This window comes from Ovis aries, chromosome Y, assembly GCF_016772045.2.
Source record: "Ovis aries strain OAR_USU_Benz2616 breed Rambouillet chromosome Y, ARS-UI_Ramb_v3.0, whole genome shotgun sequence".
NCBI lineage: Eukaryota > Metazoa > Chordata > Mammalia > Artiodactyla > Bovidae > Ovis > Ovis aries.
In genome coordinates this window covers 24,542,541-24,563,803 of record NC_082741.1, presented here as the reverse complement: position 1 = coordinate 24,563,803, position 21,263 = coordinate 24,542,541, and the positions used below count along the sequence as shown (strand labels likewise).

Sequence of the window (21,263 nt, the reverse complement as noted above, 5' to 3'; positions counted from 1 at the left end):
AAGACTTCCTACGTTTGAGGGGCGTGTCCAGAAGGGTGCCACCCACCACTCTCTCAGCCATTGGACTAGATTTGGGCCAGCAGCCTATCCGTGGCTCACGGCCTAGGGATCCGCCTATTCGGCTGATTTCCCCAGGGCCTGTTCACCCTGTCCCATGCTGTCTGCCACCCCTTTCTTCAGCCTCAGGCCACCGGACACACACCAGCCCCCGCTTCCCTACCATCCCCCTCACTCCCCGCCCCCAAAGAGCTAGTGGGTCCCACAGGATTACTGAAACCTGAGCCGCATTTACACACCACTTGTTGTGCTATTATGTCCCATCCCTTGGCATCTGCCCCAGCCTGGGGTCACGACCAGGGCCAAGAGGCGTGTGAAAGGCCGTCAGAGGAATGCAGGAGCATCCTGGGACCCCAGACCTTCCTAGTTGTGAGCTCCGGTTTCAGGGCGCTGGGGTTGGTGGCCTGCCATCCTCAGGCTTTTTGAGGCTGGGACCTTACAGCCACAAGTTGTCATGCCAGGCAAAGGAGCCACGCTATGCAGGGTGGAGGCGGTGGACGACGGTGAGCCCCTGGTGGACGGAGACGTGGTGGGGATTGGGTGGTGGTTCCAGCTGCTTGCAGAAGACGTCATGGAGGAGGTGGAGGTTGTGGCAGATGAGGAGCAGCAATAGGGGTTTTTCCAGGAGCTGAGAAGACGGTGGAGGAGCAGGGCCAGGGAAGGCCCGGGAGCACTACTGAGCTTCCAGGGCAAGATGCGCTGCAGGCACTGGCTGCCCTGCTGGTGGAACTGAGCTCTGAGCATAAGAAGAACTGCAGGGCCTACTTCCAGTTCATGTGCAAGAACCATCAGAGGAGGAAGCCTGACGTGGCTTGGAGGATCGCCATCACCTGGGGCATCCCTTGCTTCTGGGCCATAGCTGTATCCTTTCTGCTGCTCTTTGAAGTCTGCTGCTCAGGAAGAGGAGGCGGCGCAGGAACCTTTTCGCTGCTCCCTATCCTGACAGGTGCTGTTGCGGAGCCATCCATCGTCCCACTGCAAGTTGATATTTTCCTTTCAGGACCCCCCTACTTCTTGGACACAGTGACCACTAAGTAGAATTACCTTGACATCACTTGTGAAACGTGGTTCCTGGGGTGGTGAGTGTGGGTGTGCAAGGTTGTGGAGTGTCGACCTGTGGGATCCACACCCATCTCCCGTCTCTCTGTAGGGCATAGGGCACGTTGTTCCACTCCTGTCCACTGGTTCTGGGATTTTGAATGGGGAGCATCCAGCCGCAGCGTGGACACCAGGAGCCTTAACTTTCTCGGCTGGTTGTCAGGTCACAACTGCTCAGAGTCGAACAGGATTGCTGAGGTGTGGTTGCTTTGGGCCTGAACACAGTTAGCAATTCACTTTGGGATTCTTGGCTGCTGGCTCACCTTGCTCGGATTGCCAGCGGATTGTCGGCCAAGATGTGTGGGATGATCGCCTGAAGTAGTACCCTGGGCAGGAAGGTTCTTCCATGAGAGTAACTGACAGAAACATGTGTGGAGATGGGGTCTGAAGGTGGGCCCTGAAGGGACACTCGTGTGATACTACAGGGACACTGTCCTTTCCCAAATGGGGATGCTCAGACTCATGCAAGCTGGCTGTGGAGCCTGGGTTTGGGTCGAGCTTGTAGCAGGTGACCTCCTGAGACTGTTTATTTGGGGACTTGGTGTGTCCATGAGTGAAGCAAGTCTCCATCAAATCAGCACCAGAGTCCAGGTGATACTACTAGAGGCAGTGTGTATTAAGTATCTTTGTCAGAATCATCCTTTGTGGGTCCTTTCATCCCCTGGCCTCCTGCTGCTCACTGAGTTTGAGATTGCCTGGGCACTTCACTCCCGCCCCTTACCCAGGGAAGGCCTATCATTGAAAAGCTGTCCTCTCCGGGGTCCCAGTGCACCTGTGTGCTGACTTTGGGATCTTCTGTGAATTTCCACATTCACCACTCAGTGTCTCACAACCACCAAACATGCTGCGCTGGAAGCGGCTTCAGGCTGCCTTGGGAACATATGGAAGAGTTCGTGGAGAAGGTGAACAGGGAGCCCCAAGGGCAGGACATGGTGCCTACTGTCGCCATCTCCGACATTGCTGGCCTCGGTCGTCTTCACCTCCTGAAACACCTACGCTCGTTGTTTGCATCTGTGTCCCCGTGCTGAGCATGTGGTGTATACACACGTGTGCTTATTTATGCTGGCTGTGATTGTGTGTGTGTGTGTGTGTGTGTGTGTGTGTGTGTGTGTGTGTGTGTCCGGCCCAGGGCAGAGGTAGAGATGAAGGTGGCAGGAGAGGAGATGCTGAGCAACCAGAAGAGGAGTCATGAGGCGACCAGGCTGAAGGTAGTTTGTCACCTTATCTCTGCATTGACCCTGCCCAGGATGGGAACAAGGAAAGGATGGCCAGTGATAACTCCAGACTGTGGCTCCAGATATCTGCAATTAGACCGGATACAAAACACACTCATCAGTTCTACCGTGTTGTTGTGTGTGCTTGGATCAGGAAGAGGGTTTCATGGTCTAAGGATTCACACAGAGCAAATCACATGGGGTGGGGCTTTGAAACCACTGCCTGTGGAGCCCTCCGTGTGTGGGGCCATGGGCTGGCCCCTGGAAATGAGGGACGTGGCTATGGCAAGATCTGGGATGGTGAGGCTAAGGTCCTGCCGAGATGGGCAGAGAGCTGAAGGAGAAAGAGTCATAGATTGCCTGCTGCACTGGAGATTGTTCCACACACATGAGAAAAGGAGAACTGGGAAGGTCCTGGGCCAGTGCTGCCCCGAATCAGCCCAGCAGCCAGCACACGCCCTCCCTGAGGGTGGCACACACTGGCACGATATGACACAAAACATGAGATGCGCTAAAGTATGCTGTATCTGCCAAACCACAGGCATCCTAGGAGAGACATGGTCTGTAAGCAAGGCATGCCTCCAGGCACTTCCAGCCTGCCTCCCTGGCAGTGCCCAAAGGCGAGGAATGTGCAAGTGGGTTTCCCTGTGTGACCCTATCCGGGATATGCCTGTGAGGGAGGGAACAGAGAAAAGACAAGGGCGGTGGGTAAACTGCATGTCCTAAGGGACCTCAGGGGAGTGGAGACAGAGAAGCCCCTGGGGCAGTTCAGGGCCTGCTGGTTTTCAGGGTCCAGACTCTAGGCAGTAGCGGTCCTGCCAAAGATACCCCATGGTCTGTGCTGAAAGTTATGATATGAATTCCTCCTTTTCTTTGGGGTCTTGCCCCTGGCTATGGGGGCCTGAGTGTCAAAGGTGCACGTCTGCACATGAAGGAGGATTCTGGTAGTCTTGCTGGAGCAGAATCTCTGATTGTGTTGTAGGGGATCTGCACCCAGGTGACACAGAGGGATGCTGCCTTCCAGGTGACCGTCTTGGATATCCCTGGGCCCAACCGCGCACTGGCTTCCTTGGCACCGGTGCTGTGTAGGGAAGCAGGGATGCGTTACTGTAGGGAGTCCTACCTGGGCCTAATGAGAGCAACTGAAAGAGAGCCTTGGCATTTAGCAAATCACTGAGGCATGGGTGGTTCAAGCCCTCTTGGTCCATTTGAGATAGTAACGCTGCTTTCTGTCCAACGGAGGCATTAGCTCTGGGCCCAGAACCTGCAGGTTCCCCAGGGCATCATCTGTTGGGGGACTCCCATGTGCATGGGTAGTGTTAAACAGAAAGGAAGACGTGTAGGGATGCCACATTACTTTGATGGCCTCCGGTTCCATTCTTGGTATCGGAAGAGACCCTGTATCCATATGTACCTTCTTCACAACCTTGGATCAGAACCAGGCCTGTCACAGTCTCCGGGGGCTTTTGGAGGCTCAGGCGTTTCTGGCCTTTTCCTGCCACATGGAGAGAGCACATCGGGGCACAGGTAGATGGTGCACACAGAACGCTCCACAGATAGGAAGAACAGGGGGCCTCATTCAGAATGCTGGGGGCTGTAACGGGTGGTAGGCTAGCAAGAGGGGCACAACATTGACACGGAATGACCTAGACAGGTGCACACCGAGAAAGCAGATCTTCAAGTCAGCTGAGCTCGGAGGTCCTTGTTTTCTGGTCCCCTGAAGGAATGCACAGGCAATGGATCAGGCCAACGTGACTGGTACTGTGAAGCTGTCCAAGGTGATGGGAGAATGCAGAAGGCAGGCACACGTTATACAGCTGTTCATGGCAAGAACTTCCAACGCTGCCTGCTGCTCTGCAGGCCAGTCCCTATCAATAGCAAATGCCAAGATTTTGGAACCTTTGAGGATAAGGCACAGAGTTAGAAGTGTAACATGACATAATCGATGAGCAAGTGAAAAAACAAGGACAGAAATGTGGATGCTTACCAACATTCATGTTCCTGGAAAAGAAAACTTGTACTTCGGAATATGGACAAGTTTCCTCTCAGCGATCTTACTGTGTGCATGCATATATTTGTGCACATGTGCACATAGAAATTTGAGTGCTTACCAAAACTAATATTCCTGGCAAAGAAAGGTTGAACTTCTGCATATGGACAAGTTTCCTCTCAGGGATGTTACTGAGTACACGTGCATGTTTGTGCACATGTGCGTGCAGAAATTTGAGTGCCTACCAAAATTCAAGTTCCTGGAAAGGAAAGCTTTACTTCTGCATATGGACAGGTTTCCCCTCAGCGATGTTACTGTGTACACATGTATGTATCTGCACATGTGCGTGTAGTAATCCCTGCCAGTTCACTTGTGAGTATGAACTACTGCAACTGACCTAGCCAGGTGATAGAAGTTGGACAGTGAAACCATGAAGTTCTTAGGGAACGGTACAGAGTCTCTGGCCAGCAGAAGCACTGAAGCCAGGGAATCGCTCCCTGTTTGCTCACTGAGCAAACACGTTCTAAGTGGAATCACAGTCGTGCACCTAGGATGCTTGGCAGAAAGGAGAGGCAGGAGGAAAGAGCCTGGGGAGTGTGAAGATGAAAGTTCACTACATCTGCAGTTTTATGAAAAGTAGAAAATGCACCTAATGAGCTGGGAGGACAAACTGTACGTAATTGAGTTATCTAAGAGGATTTCCATCCAAACAGCCAAAAGTGCCTCCTGGTTTCTTCTTGCTGCCTGTAGTAAAACATGAAGGGAATTTTTTTTTTAATGTTTAAGATAAAGATTATTAAAACAGGGGACAAAACTTGCTGATTTGGGAAGTTTCCAGTCTTTTAAGATGACATTAATAAAATAATAAATTTTCCCTGAAAGAACAAGCAAGGCAGACAAGGGAATTCACAAAGGGCAGTAACAAAATAGTAATCTTGACACATCTTCAATATATTTGTAAAGAAAACAAAGTGTCATTGTGTGAACAAAATATAGAGGTATCAAAAGAAAAACAGAGGAAGCTCCTGAAAGAATTCAACTCACTATTAACTATCTTTGATTTGCAGGCACAGAAACTGACTCAAGTTAATTCTAAGAAGCAAAGCCCTGATGTTATTATCTCTTCTTTTTTCCTTTTTTCTTTTTCTTTTTTTGTGAAAAGTTAGGAAATTTAGGCTGGAGAGGGAAGAAGAGGATAGAGACTTCAAGTGCCTTTAAGGAGGAGGAGGAAAGAGAGGGGGTTGGAGATTTGATTGTGTTATTTGAACAGCATTGCTGAAGCTCAAACAAGGGAGGTAGCAAGCCATGCAGGCCTGCGGGAAGAGCATTTCCAGAAGAACAGCACTTGCAGTCTTGGGATCGGGAAGAAATGGAATTTGATGGGGGAAAACCAAGGCCAGTGTTGTCAAAAAGAGTACATTAGTGGGGAAAAAAGTAGAGTAGAAGACAGAGTATGGAAGAGAGGAAGCAGTCAGGAACCATATTGCGGGAACCTTTTAATTTGGCAATAAATACAACTTGTAGTCCTTAGGAGCATACTTCACAGCAACTAACAGCAACAGTGTTGATAATACTAAGCAACAATAAAAGCACGTAACTAAAACATTTCGTATTTTTTACTATAGAAATCGAAGAAAGGAGATACAAATGCAATAGTCTGCATATTTATTTATACAGAGAGTTTTCACCTGAGACCAGAACACACACACACTCTTTACACAACTAAAAGTGGTTTCAGCTGACACTTAGCAAAGTGCTTTGGCCCAAATAAACTAACGAGAAAGGCCTAGTATAGAATTCAAAGTGCAAATAAATCAATAAGGCTCTGAGTAAATAAACACAATTTATTTGAATTTTAATTTACACTCACGAAATTACCTAAAATGGAGACAACAGATTCACTACAGCTTCATCATCTGTAGTCCTTCCTCTTCAGTTCTGAGAAGGATGCTAACCGCTTGGTGATGATCTCTTTCCAGCATTTTGTGAAAGCTTAGAGGACTTAAAGAAACTGAGGCCTGGGGAGAGTGGCGAGAGACAAAGAGGAGGAGAAAGGAAGAGGAAACGGAGAGATTGCTCCTGGCATAGGTCTACAGATAGGATCCCAGCTTCCTGGAATGGTGCACAGAGATTGCTAGGTATCCGTGCCAGAAGTGGAGAAGGAGTGACATTCAACTCCAGGAGGAGACTCAACTCCAAGAACCTACAGAGGCAGCCAAGTGTGCTGATGTTCAGGAACCGATACTTAGTGGGTACCCCACAGGTCTGTGAAAGAGCCCTTGGAGACTGCAAGAAAGAAGGTTTCCACAAGTATAATCACAGATTAGTTGGTTGGATAGATTAGAGGAAGGATAACTCTATGACCTGATAATTACTGAAATACATGAGACAATTCTTGCACATCAGACTGTGTCAAGAAAGACGGAAACTCAATTAGTTTGATACAATGGGAAATTACACATGCAAAGAATTAGCTGTTAACTGTACTACATTTGTGTGCAAGGCAAGATAAGATACAGAACCGAAATCTTCACATGGTCAACTCGGGTAAGACACATGTAACTGGAAAATGGAAGCAAGAGTTCCAAAAAGGCTTTAATCACCCTGGACTATTTTTATCCACTATATTTACGATTCTTGGACAACTCCACTGTAGCTTAAGGGTAAGAGAACTCAATTTAGCCCAATTCAAAAGCTGAACAGATTTCCTCTGTTTGATCCTTTTCAGCTACAACTATGGGTCCAGCGCAAATCAAAGTGGACGTCAAGGCTCTTTTTCCTTTGGGAATTGTAACTTGCTTTGCTACTGTGTCTGACACAGATATGCCGACCTCACTGTGACTACAGGCCAGCCAAATGGGAAAGGGGACAGAATGAATCAAATTCCCCTTTTGATCACTCAACAGGAGGTCCACAGGCACCAGGTCTCATTAACTATCTCTGCTTCTCCAACTGCAGTCAGTGCTACACAGCGCCTGCTTCATGCTTGCCAGGGTCTCTCACCAAACACAGGCATTTTACCGGCTGGCTTCCTTGAGATGTCCCTGGGCTAGGTGAAAGCACTATGAGACAGTGTTCCTTCTCCCTTGGCTCTGTGCCTGCAGTGAATGTATGCCTCTTCCTCAGCTGGGACACGAAGGCACAGCTCTTCACTGATTAAATCCCGTGTCTGGTCCAAACTCACATCGTAGCTTCTCCATCAACCTCCACTGCACGCTTTCAGAGCCAGGTTATCTTAGATCAGCCCAAGAGGCACTTCAGAGAGTGACATTCAAATCTGGCTATATAGCTGATACTGAGATCTTCAAGGCATGAAAACACTTCAAAATTACGTTGCTAAAACACTCTACAGATTATATGTATAGTAGAGCTTTCGAACTTACAAGTAACATCAAATACCAAAATAGGTTCTTACTTTTCCTTTCTCCACTTCTCTCATTTTCTCTCTCTCACACACACATGCACACATCCTTTTTACATGTTAAGACAATTACACGAAAAACAGATCATAGATTTTTAAATAGCAGCTCAATATGAAGATCAAACAAAACTGTACTTCCTCTATTTAAAACAAAATCACATAAATTACCCATCGGTTTCCCTATATTTGATATTATTGAATAATGCTATAAGTTGATCTTTTTGTTTTTAATGGGGTTTTTAACTTTGACTGAAATACTTGCTTCAGACTTACTGAAGGCAGAATTAACTATTATTTTTCTTTTTTTGACCTCCTCCTTTTAGATTTGGGGGGTGATGATTCAAAATCAGATGTGTTCACAGTAATGGATGCAACTTCCACCAATCCTGGCTGAAGGGGTTCCAGTGATACCTGAATAACAATTTTTGTTTCAGGAGACAATCCTTCTAGCTGCTTAGGCTTCTTAAACATTTGATGACACTGGGTCTTGTGCTCCCTCTCCTCTTTGGAAGTTAAAAACTGTAGCCGACATTTGGAACACTGGTGAAAACTCTTTTCCCAGTGCCCTCGATGATGACGTCTGTATGCTGTTGCAGTTTGAAAAATTTTGAGACAAAACGGGCAAAGTAAATTCTTGGTGTTACCATGGTATGCTCTGAAATGTGCATCCACATCTGCAAAAAATGATGATCTGTAACTGCAAACCTGGCATACGTAGGGCATTTCACCAGGCTTATGATTGTCTTTCATGTGCTCTAAGAGAACCTGATCTGTCGCAAAGGACAACTCACAGATGTGACAGACTGTGGAGGGATCCTGGGCCGTGTGGACACTTTCAATGTGACACTGCAGCTGGAAAGGAGTAGGAAACTGGCGGAGGCAGTGCTGGCAGGTGGTGTGGGTTTTCCAGCTGTCACCTCTCTGCCTCTCAAGTTCCAAATGGTGCTTCATGTGATTCATAAACTTGACATTTTTTAGAACTTTCAAGCAGCTGAGGCATTTAAACGCCGTGTGGGTCTTCGCTTCTGGCGGCCCAACTCCTCCATGCTCGCCATAGTAGAAGTCACGAAGTAACACAATCAGATTTCCTTCTGTGGGATCACCAATTTTGTTTGGACTTGCCAAACTTGGAAAATCAGTTTTTGTCCGTCCACTTTCCCCTAAAGGTCTTACAGGCTTGCAATGAACACTGTCCTTTGGAAAAGGTGTTGGACAAGGTTCTCCATTCTGAACATGGCTTAGTGAGGTATGGACACGGTCTGGTGTGCTTTGCTGAGTGGTCTCTGTATGAAAAAAACGTGACGGGGAGAAACCTAAAGAATGTTCCCCTACAATGCCATCACTGAGTTTAGGCCTTCTGGGATTTCTGCGATTTGTTTCACAAGGGGAAACTCGCTTTGATACATGAGGACTTTTATTCATATCTCCTACAGAAACTGCTGTTTCTACTGGATGCTACAATGAACTTGTGAAGGTAATCAAAGAAGAACATAACTCCTTCGAAAAGCCATCAGGCACTATTTGTGGTGAAAGATTTTTATAATCAGCTTGAGACGGAGGTTCAATAATAATAGGACTACCTGTTGATCTTGAGTCAGAGTCAGACACTGGCAAGACAGTCTTTGCTTCTGATGTAGGAGTCACATGACTAACAGGCTGTAATCTGTGAGCGTTACCTCTCCTGAAGTGACCACACCTTTTTCTCCTTGAATAAGAACCTGGGGTATCTCTGTTCAGTATGTTTGAAACGACTGGTTTTGAAGCTGAGCTCATCCCAACAAAGATCACGTCAGCATCTTCATTTCCATGTTCCACTCCAACCAAGATCACTTCATCATCATCATCATCATCTACTTGTTTCGTCTCTCCCTCCCTTTTCCGTACTTCTGGCTCTTGTTCTTCTTCACGTAACATACGTGGGAGTTCCATATTTTTAATACTTTCTTATTCTTACAGGGTGCGGTCACAAGTCCCAGTGCTTCCTTTATACAAACTGCCACCTAAGTATAAACATACTACAGATTAGTTAAGTACAGAAAAATGGGCTATTTGATTATCTCCAAAACTCTAGAGTACTTATACACACCCTTATCTTACAGACAAAGACACTGAGTGTCGACCAGACTCAATGACAGCTGAAAAAACTACGACTACAAGTCTCCATGGCTCTAGAATCATTGCTTTGTCGCATGTTCACTTTAACCTCTTCTACTTAAAAAAATAAAGATGGGGAAAAAAAAAACAAAACACCACACTGATCATTACGTGAAATCAAATGTAAAGGAGAGTATTTTTACAAAAGCATTGTTCTACAGCGTTTCGAAGCATGGACTTTGGAGTCATAGGAGATTAAGTTGGAATTCTAACTTAACCACACACCAGTTGCCTCTTCTTGGGCAAATTTGTAACTTTTAAATGTGTTTCTGTATCTTAAAGACAAACATGCTTATTTCTTAGACTTAAGGTTAACAGCTTTTTAAAAAGGCATCAGCTATTCAATGGCATCTTGTTTTGTAGTAAAAATGGAAGAAAATGGATCTTAAATGCACATTACAACTGATCCATAAATTCTAAATTCAAAAATGTTAACAAACAAAATAGGTAGCAAATTCAAAGTATAATCTATATATTCCTAGTTAACAAACAGCATAATTCAATGTCAAGCACTTAATTCAGGCCTAGGAAACTGAGAATGAGCTCTCTGATAATCTCACCCCAATTCCACACAGATATATCCTAAATTTCTCCCTCTAATCCTGGCTAAACTTCAATCCAACAATGCTTCATCTTTATGCCACACGTCTCTTCCCCACATAGCAGGCAAAATGACGCCAGTCTTTCTCTCATACCAATATCAGACAGAGACATCGCACACAAACACACACACACACACACACACACCACACAAACACACACACACCTGATATCCCTTATGGATACAGGTGAAAGAGTCCTCAACAAAATACTGGCAAACAAAATCCAACAGCATATAAAAAAGACTGTACACTATGATCACATGCAATTTAGGGAGGTATGCAAAGTTGGTTCATTATAGGAAAGTCAATCAACATTATGCCATTTTAAAACAATAAAACAAATAACACATCTGCCTGAAGAAAAGGCATTTCCCTGAATCTAGCACCTTTTCATAACCGGGGTTAAAAGAACACTTAATAATTAAGAACAGAAGAGAACTTTCTCAATCAAAGGGCACCTGTAAAATGACCCACAGCTAACATCATACTAAAGAATGAAAAACTGAAAGCTTTCCCTCTAAGACTGGGAACAACACAAGGAAGTCTATTACACACTTTGGCTCAACATTATACTGGCAGTTCTATAACCAGAGCAATCAGGTAACAAAAGAGAATTGTTGCTGTAGTTTCAAAAAAAAAAAAAAACAACGAAAAAACAAAAAACAATAAAAAACAAAAAACAGCCTTCAGAATGGAAAGGAAGAAGTCAAAGTATATTAGACATAAGATAATTTAGTATAGAAAATGTTGAAGAAACACAAGTATTAGAATTAATATAAAGCTTGCAGAATAGAAGACAAATATTTTAAAAGTCAACCACATTTTATACAGTAGCAACAAGTGTTGTTAAGTAAATACTTGAATCTACACTAGCATTCAAAAGAATACTTAGGAAGTCAGAAAGAGAAAGACAATATATTCTTTTGAATGGCTGAGTAATACTCCACTGGGTATATGTACCGCAGCTTTCTGATCCATTTATCTGTTGATGGACATCTAGGTTGTTCCATGTCCTGGCTATTATAAACAGTGTTCTCCATAGTGGCTGTACTAGATTGCATTCCCACCAACAGTGTAAGAGGGTTCCCTTTTCTCCACACCCTCTCCAGCATTATTGCTTGCAGACTTTATAGGAATCAATTCTAATGAGATGGATGAAACTGGAGCCGATTATACACAGTGAAGTGAGCCAGAGAAAAAACACCAACACAGTATACTAACACATATATATGGAATTTAGAAAGATGGTAATGATAACCCTGTATGAGAGACAGCAGAAGAGACACAGATGTATAGAACAGATTTTTGGACTCTGAGGGAGCGGGAGAGGATGGGATAATACGGGAGAATGGCACTGAAATATGTACACTATCATGTAAGATAGTCGCCAGTCTATGTTCGATGCAGGATACAGGATGCTTGGCGCTGGTGCACAGGGATGATCCAGAGAGATGATATGGGGTGGGCGGTGGGAGGGGGGTGAGGATTGGGAACTCATGTACACCTGTGGCGGATTCATGTCAATGTATGGCAAAACCAACACAGTGTTGTAAAATAAAACATAGTAAAAATAAAAATTAAAAAAAAGAGAGAGAAAGACAAATATCGTATGGTATCACTTATATGGACTCTAAAATATGCCACAAATAAACTGATCTGTGAAAGAGAAACAGACTCACAGACATAGAGAGCAGACTATGTGATTCCCAAGAGGGAAAGGTACGGCAGGCACAGATTGGGAGCTGGTGATTAGCAGATGCAAAGCATAATATATACAATAGACAAACAAGAGCGTACTGTATAGCACAAGGAACTATATTCATAATTTGAGATAAACAATCATGGAAAAGGGTATGAAAGAAATTGTGTGTGCATATGTGTGTGTTTACATATGAAGGAAAGGAAAGGGCAACTGTTGGCAAGCACGTACAGAAACTGGGTCCTTGTGTGTTACGGATAGATTTTAAAATGGTGCAACTGCTACCGAAAACAGTTTAAAGGCTCCTCGAAAAATTAAAGAACTAGAGCTGACACATGATTCAGCAATTCCACCTCAGGATATAAATTCAAAAGAAGTTAACATGGGGTCTTGGGATATCTGCAGAGCCGTGCTCACAGCAGCACGAAGCACTACAACTAAGAGGTGGAAGCATCGAAATGTCCATCAAATGTGATATATACACACAATGAAATATTATTTAGCCATATAGAGAAAATTCTGTCACATGCTACAGCATGCATGATCATTTCAGACATCAAGCCAAATGCAATAAGCCAGTCGTACAAAAAGACAAATACTGTAAATTTCTACTTGCATGAAATAGCTAACACAGTCAAGCAATAGAAAGGAAACAAAAAAGAATGATGGAGTCCATGGTCTAGGTCAACGGGCAAGAAAAGAGGAGTTGCAGTTTGTTTAATGGGACAAGTGATGGGTACAGAGTTTCGATTTTGCAAGCTGTAAAGGTGTAGAGATCTGCATCATCACAATGTGATAAGGAATTCCCTGGTAGTTCAGAGGTTAGGACTCCACAGTGTCCTATCAGGGGCCTGGGTATGATCCTCAACCAGGGAACTGTCATTCAAGCTGCACAACACAGCTAAAACAATGACAACAACAACAAATCAACACTGTGACTATGTGTGTGTATATGTCTTAGTCACTCAGTTGTGCCCAACGTTGCATCCCCATGGACTAAAGTTCACCACGTTCCCTTCTCCATCAGATTTGCAGTGGGTTGCCATTTCTTTCTCCAAAAGGCTGATGAAAGTGTGCAAAATACTTAGCATGCAAAAATGGTTAAAATGGTAAAAATTTAACTTAGATGTTTTCTACAACAATTAAAAACAGAAAAGCATTTAACAACCAGGAAAAGAATTTGAATAGACATTTCCAACTCTTTGCAATCCCATGGACTGTAGCCTACCAGGCTCCTCCGTTCATGGGTTTTCCAGGCAAGAGTGCTGGAGTGGATTACCATTTCCTTCTCAAGGCGATCTTCCCCACCCAGGAATTCATGCCAGGTCTCCTACCTTGCAGGCAGACATTTGAATATTTGAAATTCACCTGTGGCCTTGACAAGAGTGGCTTTATAGGAAAATGAGAGAACTCGAGATAACAAAGTCTAGGAACAACTCTGCAGAGGTCTGTAACAAGCAAATATGAAACAAAAGCAGCAGAAGCAGGATGTGTCACCAAAAGATGGATTTGTAACGACAGGTCACATTATAGTCAGTCAGTTTGCTGATGGGAACCATCCAGAGAAAAGAAACCTTAATCCAGGGCAAAGAGGAGACTTGCTAGAACTTCAAGAAATGAGTAGGTCTAGAACTGAGTAGATCAAAATTGAGTACATCAGGCCAGAGAGCACACAAGCTGGAGAAGGCAATGGAAACCCAAACCAGTACTCTTGCCTGGAATATCCCACAGACGGAGGAACCTGGTAGGCCGCAGTCCATGTGGTTTCGAAGGGTCGGACACGACTGAGCGACTTCACTCTCATGCACTGGAGAAGGAAATGGCAACCCACTCCAGCGTTCTTGCCTGGAGAATCCCAGATAAGGGAGAGCCTTGTGTGTGGCTGTCCATGAGACTGCAGAGTCGGACACGACTGAAGTGGCTTAGCAGCAGTAGCAGCACACAAGAAGGGTACACAAGCCAAATAATTTGCTCACATTGACAGAGCTGAGATCATATAAAAAAAAGGCTGGCATAGTGGATTAATGGGTATGGTAACCAGCCTTCAAGTGAATTCAATCTCCTAATATTCCCACCCCTGTGTAGTTCTCTCTCAATCTATCACAGGGTAGACCTGAGAGACTAAGCAAATACACAAGTGCAGATGTGTAACATCTCAAAAAAGACTCTGCACTTTATCATGGGTGCAAGCGCTTTCCTGAATCACTCATTCTGAGAAAAGACAGCAGCCTCCACAAGAGAAGCCCCTTGGAGAGGCCCACAGAAGGAGGAACTGAGGCTTCAAGAGTACAGACAAGTCAGAGAGCTTAGATTCAACAAGCTAAGTCTTCAGAGGTTGCCAAGCCAGACAAAAGCTTGACTACTAACTACCTCAGGGGAGATCCTAAGTCAAGAGATAACAAGTGGTATGTTCTTTCAAACTATTCCATTTTGAGATCATAGGTACAACACAAACATTTCAAGTTTTAATACCATTCACATCATACTTACACACAGAACAGTTCTCCTATAAATATAGCAAAAATCAAAACACACACACACACACACACACACACACACTCACCCAATCCAAAGCACCGAAACACAGGAGTTGCCTAGCAGCCCAGTGGTTTGGTTAGGACTCAGCCCTCTCACTGCCAGGATCCTGTGTTCGATCCCTGGCTGGGGAACTAATGTCCTATGAAGCCACATGTTGTGACCAAAACAAAACATGCTGTGAAGTCAAAGCTGTACCAGCAAGATAAGTATACAACACAGCTGTAAGCACAAGTGGCTGGGCATAGAGCTTCCTATGATCTTGTTTACTCGCATGAAATGAACTCAGATGGTGCCTCACCCCCATCCAGTGGAGCTGACTTACTTAATGAAGAAAAGCCCTTAAGGGTACAGAAATGAGAAAGCAATCTCACGTCAACATGTTAAATCACAGGATATTTTCTCTGAATGTACCACTGGATTCATTCATTCATTTGGCCATGCTGTTTGGCTTGTGGGGTCCCAGTACCCTGACCAGAGATTGAATCCAGACCACTGTAGTGAAAGCCCAGAATCCTAATCAGCAGGCCACCAGGGAACCCCCACACCTGCATTGCTTTGCTTTGCCAGCTAAAACCTTAGGATATGTGCATTGCCCCATTTTAGCCTCACCAAGTGGTAGGAGTCAGCTCTACACAGCTTAAGACCCATGGTGTTCTTACTTTTTTTCTTTCAAGAAGGCAGTCGAAAGCAAGTCACCATGCCTGTTTTTAAGCTTGCCACTCAGAAAGCTGCAAACCTGAAACCATGATGGCCCTGAAGTCAGCACCCGCAATCAGGGTCAGGTAATCCCCAATCAGGAATACTCTCTCTCAACAGCAACGTGTCAGCCGACGAATGAAAGGAGAAAAACGCAAAGTAAGAAAGCCACACCTTTGTCCCTGTTGTAAAGATGTCTGTCACCTTACCTCAGGGGCCCACTGAACTCCTGAGCGCTTGAGACCTCCCAGGCAGCAAACGGTCACATCCTGGGGACAAGCAGAGGAAACGGCCAGGGTGAGTCCCCTGTTCTGGGAACATTCTATCCCCCCAGGCCCTACCTGGTCCTACCCTACGGATGCTGACCAGGCGTCTCACACTCAACCAGACCAAGTGATTGAACTCCTTTCCCCTGAGCTTCTTCCTCCCACCTCCCTTCTCTCAGTAACAAACAAACAAATACCTCATCTGCCAACTTCCCGAACCAAAGGCCTGAATCTCGGGGCCCCCAGGGACGGGGCAGCCCTGGACTCTGAGGAGAGGCAGAGGAAACAGGAAAACGACTAAAGCACCAGGGCAGTGAAGAGGCTGCTAGATAGATGTTTTTTTTGGTTTTTGTTTTTGTTTTTTTCTGCTCCTGCCTGACTGTGCCTGGGTACAGAACCGGGTTGGGCCGTGAAGATTTGTGCGTCTGTGTTTAAATACATTAGGTTCCACAGGAGAGCTGGGGGTGGTGCCAGGGGCCAGGGGCCTAAGAGGCCCTTTCCGCGAGCTGGCTTGTCCCGCCCCTGGGCAGGAAAGCTGCTGGAGAGCAGAGCCCGCCCAGACTAGAGAGGGGAGAGGGCGAAAGGAGCCTGAAGCCTGTGGATCCTGCCGCAAGCTCTCACCGCCCTCACCGGCCGCCCCGCCGAGCAAGGCCTCGTGCGAGTGGGGACCCGAGAAACCCTCCCTTTAGCCTTCAGGCACTGCTTTGGCTGAACCACGCTCCAGTCCTTACCGGTCCCCATTGAGGGAGGAGACAGAACTGCTGGCAGCTCACCTGCCCTAGGCAGTTCCAAGATTAACCCCGAGGAGTCGAGCCTGCGGGGACGAGGCCTCCTCAGGTCTGGAGCGCTGCCTCAGCTCCCCCTACAGGCCTGCGGGCTGCCTCCGATGATTGGCTGCCAGGTGTCGGCACCTGCCATCGGATTGGCCGCGAGGCCGAGTTGGGCGCATGCGCGCGCGATGAGCCCGCCCCACACCCCCTCCCCCCATAAAAGCAGCCGCTGTAGGCGTGGTCAGGCTGAATCTGAATGTCAAGGATCTTGGGTCAAGATTGCTCAGCTCACCAAATGCGAAGAAAGAAAAAACAGATGGCACAGTCGCCAGGGCTCAGGGCTGAGAACGGCCTCCGAGTCTACCAGGGGAGTCCAGTGATGGTGACCGGCACTCACAGCCCTCAGGGGTGACCTCCCTTAAGCCAGTTCTTTGCTTAAGGAACTTGACTGTACAGTGGATCTTGGCGCCCCTCCTCTTGGAATTCCATTTCAATCAAGGCAGGGCAGCCTGCCCCTGTTTTTGCACTGTCTATTGTGAGCTGAGAATGAGCTTTACTTTTTCTTCTTCTTCTTCTTTTTAATTTTAGAGCTTTACACTTTTAATGGCTGAGGAAAACCGAAAAGACTTTTCTTTTCTGACGTGAAAATTGTGTGTAATTCAGTTTTCGGAGTCCTTAAAGGTGGAAGAGGGACTTGCCAGCTTCTTTGGTTATCCTCTATGCCTGAAAACTTAATTAATTGCCAATGGTCATATTCGCAAAGCCTAACATATTTCTTTTTTGGCCCTTTACAGAGTGTTTTTTAAATGCTCTGTTCTGCTGGAAGTCTCCTGGTAGTCATATGGGAGAATAAAGTTTTGGTTTTTTTACAATATTTCTTTTCTTTTTTTTTTTAATACCTTTTCTTTATTTTCCTCAACTCATGTTATTTCCCCCCCCCCAGTGTTTTTTTTTTTTTAATGTTAATATCTTTAATTCTTACATGCGTTCCCAAACATGACCCCCCCCACCTCCCTCCCCTCAACATCTCTCTGGGTCATCCCCATGCACCAGCCCCAAGCATGCTGCACCCTACGTCAGACATGGACTGGTGATTCAATTCTTACATGATAGTATACATGTTAGAATTCCCATTCTCCCAAATCATCCCACCCTCTCCCTCTCCCTCTGAGTCCAAAAGTCCGTTATACACATCTGTGTTTTTTTTCCTGTCTTGCATACAGGGTCGTCATTGCCATCTTCCTAAATTCCATATATATGTGTTAGTATACTGTATTGGTGTTTTTCTTTCTGGCTTACTTCACTCTGTATAATTGGCTCCAGTTTCATCCATGTCATCAGAACTGACTCAAATGAATTCTTTTTAACGGCTAGTATTACTCCATTGTGTATATGTACCACAGCTTTCTTATCCATTCATCTGCTGATGGACATCTAGGTTGTTTCCATGTCCTGGCTATTATAAACAGAGCTGCGATGAACATTGGGGTACATGTGTCTATTTCAATTCTGGTTTCCTCAGTGTGGATGCCCAGCAGTGGGATTGCTAGGTCATAAGGTAGTTCTATTGGCAATTTCTTAAGGAATCTCCACACTGTTCTCCATAGTGGCTGTACTAGTTTGCATTCCCACCAACAGTGTAGGAGGGTTCCCTTTTCTCCACTTCTCCATTATATTCATTTTTCATTCTTTACTAATTTCATTCCTTCATATCACTATAAGTTTCCTTTAATGGAAGCAATGAAATAACATCAAAGAAAATACCTCTGTTGGTAGTTTTAACAGGTAACATGTTAGAAGGTATATGCTCAACTACAAATATGTTGTATATATACAGTAAATACCACTTTAAGTAGCTTCAGAACTTGTATCTGGTTTCAAGTCACTAGGAAGGTTTGTTGAACATCCAATATTCTAACCTCCAGCTGTTCTCAACTTCAAAAAGATACAACTTTTTCAATAATTTGTTATCTCAAGTTTAAACTCCGTTTTAGCCACATATATGAACATGCTTTCTAGGTCACATGATTGAATCTGACCCATTGCCAAAAAGTGAAAATTTTGGAATACCTTTCTCAAAAGAGAGATGTTGTTTTCTTCTTCCAGAAAGACTGGTAGTGCAGCCGATCTTTGAACAGTTTGTCGGTTTTTGTTAACTCCATAAAGATTAAGCTGTCGAATTAAACTCTTCGTGCTCTTGGTTTCAAATTTTCTGAAAGGCTCCTTTCTTTCCAAGACTTCTTTCCTGAAGAGTTCTTCATTGATCACTCTACATGTGCCTGTCTCATCCCACCAAATAGACTCAAACTGATCACTTTCCACTATATTCCAAAGTTTTTGTGGAAATGTGAGTAAAAGAAAATCATTCACATCATCTGTTTCAGAGACAGAATATGTGTAGTGTGGCCTTTTGATCACCAGATCCTCAGCCAAAGGCTGAAAAGCATATTCTTCAATCATAGATCTCAAAACTGAGTCCCCAGTTGTATAATCATACCAGTAAGATCGAATGGAGGTTTCTGAACCAGTGGACTCACCTTTAGGAGGTCCATCTTGAATTTCTGAAGAAATATGTGCCATCTCAGGGAAATCTTTCTTCAGATAATGTTCTCATTTGTCTGCTTTTACACAATGCAACTTCAAATGATGTTTGGCTGGCCTACAGAGAGAAAGTCTCTGGACAATCACAGAGATCCCCCCAGTCAAACAGCTGTGACATCACAAAATCACTGGTCTCCTAGCAATCGAAGGTTAGTTGTGACATGACAAAGTCACTGGTCTCCTAGCAACTGAAGGGTAATGTTCAACCAAGTGTTTACTTCAGCATCAACTTAAAATACAGACTGCTGGCAGAAATAGTAACCAAAACCATGAAGCATGCAAAAATCTCATTAGTCAATTTGGCCTTTTTTTGGGGGGGGGGTCGGGGGGGGTTCCTGTGTTTGGGATGGTCTTTCTCTTTCTGGCAGTTTGTGGTTCCTCTTTATTGTGGAGGTTCCTCCCTGTGGCTGGGGGTGGACGAGGGGCTTGTCAGGTTTCCTGGTTAGGGAAGCTTGTGTCAGTGTTCCGGTGGGTGGAGCTGCATCTCTTCTCTCTGGAGGGCAATGAAGTGTCCAGTAGTGAGGTTTGAGATGTCTATGGGTTTGCTGTTTGGGCAACCTGTGTATTGAAGCTCCAGGTTCTGTTCCTGTGTTGCTGGAGAATTGGCATGGTATGTCTTCCTGTGGAACTTGTTGGCTCTTGGTCGTGCTTGGTTTCAATGTAGGTGTGGAGCTTTTTTAGAAGATTTCCTTTTTTTTAAAAAAATAAATTTATTATTTTAATTGTAGGGTAATTACTTTACATTATTGTAATGATTTTGCCGTACATTAACATATGTCCGCCACAGGTGTACACACGTTCCCTTTCCTGAACCCCTTCCCTTCTGCCAACCCGTACCATCCCTCTGGGTCGTCCCAGTGCACCAGCCCCAAGCATCCAGTATCATGCATTGAACCTGGGCTGGAGACCCATTTCATATATGATATTATACATGTTTCAATGCCATTCTCCCAAAACATCCCACCCTCTCACTCTCCCACAGAGTGCAAAAGACTGTTCTATACATCTGTGTCTCTTTTGCTATCTCGCATACAGGGTTATCGAAAACTCACATCAATAAATCTACTTTATTTCTGAAATAAAAGTGATTTATCATCCTTCTATGCACACATTCTTAATATTCAGTACTGTTACCCTAGCAGACTTGGTCTACTTGCTTCTGTGCAAACAAATTTATGAATTGACTGTGGGTTTCAATGTGGAGGGGGGGGGGAAGTGCTTATTATAGGACGAAGCAAGGTGTCTTAGCAGCTGGTGCTTCAAAGACACAAATCCCCAAATACTTTCAGGGGGACTATTTTAATGGCTGAGTGAGGGTGGAACATGGGGTCTGTGATCAATATTGGGACATTCTACTAATGGCCTATTAGTGAGGATATTGGGAGTCCACATAATTGACCGTCTAGTTCCAACTATGCACTTACATTTCAGCCTGGTTTGGGCTTTAGCATCTCTAAAATTGTTCACAGGATATTGCTCCGAATGTCAGCGATGGTCCTTGCTGCTGCTGCTGCTAATTCGCTTCAGTCGTGTCCGACTCGGTGCGATCCCAAAGATGGCAGCCCACCAGGCTCCCCCATCCCTGGGATTCTCCAGGCAGAACACTGGAGTGGGTTGCCATTTCCTTCTCCACGCTGGCCCTTGAGGAGGGACTAAAGACCCTTGAGTTTGATTAGTGGCTAAATCATTATTATTGTCTATCACTTGATTGTTTTCCTTAGTTTCTGTCTTTTCTAGCTTCTCTGATTAAAATTCCTTTTGAACATGAGGAGGTCTACAATCTCCTACCTCTCTCTCTCGATTTCCAGGCTTTTCAATCTTAAGAAGGGACTGCTTAGTACAATAAAGGAAAACAAGTCTTGGACTTAGAGCTCGATCTTAAATATGACAGAAAATCTCAGTGCAGGTTCCGTTTCTTTTTCAGGTTTCCCAGCTCTTGGAGTGATTGAGTCAGCAACAACTTTGACTCTTTCCTGTTGAGATGGAGCATGGAGGTGGAAATAATTCTAAAATCTAGGCTTGCTATCAACAGTTTATGATATGAAAACATACCTCTATTTTATATATATTATATATATATATATGTCTATGTTAGTATTTTGTCATTAAACTGGACAAACATTTGAAAATTGGTCTATATTTATGAAAAGGAGAGAG

At 44.8% G+C, this 21,263-nt stretch overlaps 1 pseudogene; it reads left to right on the top strand.

Moving 5' to 3' along the window:
* Positions 1-249: 249 nt before the first annotated feature.
* Positions 250-852, top strand: LOC132659046 (testis-specific Y-encoded protein 1-like; annotated as a pseudogene).
* Positions 853-21,263: the final 20,411 nt, after the last annotated feature.